Below are 3,092 nucleotides of genomic sequence, written 5' to 3'. Positions count from 1 at the left end.
CCTACCTTGCAAGGCTGTTGTGAGGGAAAAGGGGAGCAGGAGGAAGACCAGATTTAGTCACCCCAAGCTCCTTGGAAGAAAGCCAACACAGAAATAGGATGTAATAAATCACCAAGAGTTTTCTGGGTTCGGGGGGTTTTGCATTTATTTATAGCTTATTTTAACCCCCAACCCAAAAAGAGTTTTGAACCCTTTGCGAGAGTGTTCAGGCATCAATATTAAGAGTGTATTCATCAGCACCAAAAACGGAACTGCGGCACAATATGTGTGAATGGATAATTAAAACGTAATGGTCACTAAACTGACAGGTTTTTTTAAAAAATTGCAGATCAGTTGCCAGAAAAATAAGGGCAAGGTCTCCTCAATTATTTTAAGGTGATTTTTTATTTATTTTATTTTATTTTATTTTTATTATTTTTATTATTATTTTATTATATTATATTATTTATTTTATTATTTTATTTTATTATTTTAAGGTGATTGATTTCACTCTCTGTTTTGTCCAGCTAGGGTTAGGCCCGAAGTCGCCCCCCCACCAAAGCAGGCTCAAAGCTTCTCAAAGCTTTTCAAAATCATTTTCTCAGCAGCTAAGCATCAGAAACATTCTGCTCTGCTGTAACAAAGGTTGAGAACAGCCCATTGTTTCTCAGGCCTTTCTGATGCCTTCTGGCCTTGCTAAAGAACCACATTGCAACTTGCTTTCTGTCTGGGAACCATGCCAGAACAAGAGATGGAAACATCTCTGAACACTCTGAAACCCCTTTCCTGGGAAGGGTGCCAAGAGTCCCCAATATTCCCAAGACAGCTTTCTGTTCATGCTCAGAGGACTCCTGAGGGAGGAGAAAGGAGGAGGGAACTGGAAAGGGGTATATATGCTTGTGCACAGGACTGTGAACTTCGTGCATGCTTTTGTGAACTATCACACTTGCTCCTTCTACCAGTTCATGGATGGTAGAAATAAAAGCCTTTTCTCCGAAACGATTCCTTGAGTGTCTTCTGTTGACTCCCACTTCCCTTTCCCAGGCGCGATATTTTTCCCACCCGAGGGCAAAGCCTCATAATGGGAAAAAAGGGTAATGGAAAAAAAGAGCAGCTTCAGATTACTGTTTAAAGGCTGCTCAGGGTTACCATCTAAAAGGAATATGGATTGAGAGGGAGGAGGAAATAAGCAAACTGGGTTTCAGGTTTTTACGTACAGATTGTTCTAATTGGCCAGGCGGCTTTTTGCACTGCACTCCTGGCCTTGCCAAAAAACGAAAAAACTGCAGCTGAGAGCAAATCCTCTCCCGAAAGTGCTTGTCCATCATACAGACCTGTTTATAACTTTAGGAACTGGTTCTTCCCCTCCCCTCCTTCCTGCATTTTAGGGGGTTGGACTAGATGACCCACAGGGACCCTTCCAACTCTACAATTCCCTCCTCATCCTGTTTTCCTTTTGTGCCTTGCCTTTTGGGTTATGCTTTTAAGCGACTGTATGTTGTGCAAGCCTTTAATGGGATGAAAATGTTGTTGAGTCGTTTAGTCATGTCCGCCTCTTCGTGACCCCCTGGACCAGAGCACGCCAGGCCCTCCTGTCTTCCACTGCCTCCTGCAGTTTGGTCAGACTCATGTTTGTAGCTTTGAGAACACTGTCCCACCATCTCGTCCTCCGGCGTCCCCTTCTCCTTGCACCCTCCATCTTTCCCAACATCAGGGTCTTTTCCAGGGAGTCTTCTCTGCTCATGAGGTGGCCAAAGTCTTGGAGTCTCAGCTTCAGGATCTGTCCTTCCAGTGAGCACTCAGGGCTGATTTCCTTCAGAATGGAGAGGTTTGATCTTCTTGCAGTCCATGGGACTCTCAAGAGTCTCCTCCAGCACCAAAATTCAAAAGCATCCATTCTTGGGCGATCAGCCTTCTTTATGGTCCAGCTCTCACTTCCATACATCACTACTGGGAAAACCATGGCTTTGACTATACGGACCTTTGTTGGCAAGGTGATGTCTCTGCTTTTTAAGATGCTGTCTAGGTTTGCCATCGCCTTTCTCCCAAGGAGCAGGCGTCTTTTAATTTCGTGGCTGCTGTTACCATCTTAAATTAAAATGGGATGAAAATACCCCAGATAAATAAGAAATACAGCAGACTTCTCACTTGGGCACTATGAAGAACAGGATGCCAGAATAGATAGGCTTTTGGTCTTGATCCAGCAGAGTTCTTAGCTGAAACAAAAACCGCTGACGCCATTACGATCCCAATTGTGTTTTTTTTGTTTTGTTTTTAAATGATGGGAGACACAAAACACTGGAAGCCTGGGGTAGCAACGAGAGTGTAATAAACGAAGAGAATAAAAGAAGAGAATGTTAAATTATAGTATATAAAGATAAATTATTAGGATAAAAACAAAGGTGAAGGATTTGCTGAAATATCTAACTGAATTAGAATACAAAGAGGGGAGGTGTGAGGAGGTCAAGGAAATAAGCTAAAGAAAGTAAGTTATGTAAAAGTTTGATTTGTTCCTTTTCTTTCTTTTTTTTTTTTTGACTGTGTGCATCTTTTTTTCTTTTTTGTCTGTTTTCTTTTTTATGTTTTTCTCTTTTTTTGATGGGACTTTTTAATGTATTGTTATGCTGTCTTTTTTGGGCTAATTGGGTGTTTTTTCTGCTGTTATTTTTTTCTATTCATGTAACCTTTTAAATTTCAATAAAAAATTATTTAAAAAAAAGAGAGTGTAATAAACGAAAATCTGCCCTTATTCCCTTATGGGGGACACAAGAGCTTTTATAGAGTCCTTTGTAGGTTCTCCATCGGTTGGAGAAAATAACAGAGGCCGACCAGAGATTATTGAGAAGCAAAGCAACTAGTATGCCTGATCTTTATTGAACTGTTGCAACAGGGTTTCCCCTTCACACGCAGCAGGAGGTGTGCCCACCCTTATATAGACATTTTAAATTGCCAGCCCTGGAATCCAAGACCACCCCCAGACGCATCATACCTACATCACCCTATTCATACACAGACATACCCTTAAGACAGGATTTGTGAATGAAAAGACCATGGGGAGGCTTTTCCATTTTCCTTGACCTTGCAGAGAAATCATTTGGTCAGTTTGGGAGTCA

The 3,092-nt window shown here is 41.5% G+C and overlaps 1 long non-coding RNA gene across 1 annotated transcript in view; it reads left to right on the top strand.

Annotated features, from left to right (window-relative positions):
* Positions 1-3,092, top strand: part of LOC307202364 — a 237,422-nt gene that overhangs the window by 24,592 nt on the left and 209,738 nt on the right. The window lies entirely within an intron of this gene.

This window comes from Podarcis cretensis (assembly GCF_951804945.1).
Source record: "Podarcis cretensis genome assembly, chromosome: 13".
Lineage (NCBI taxonomy): Eukaryota > Metazoa > Chordata > Lepidosauria > Squamata > Lacertidae > Podarcis > Podarcis cretensis.
This window is presented reverse-complemented; position numbering and strand designations above follow the sequence as displayed.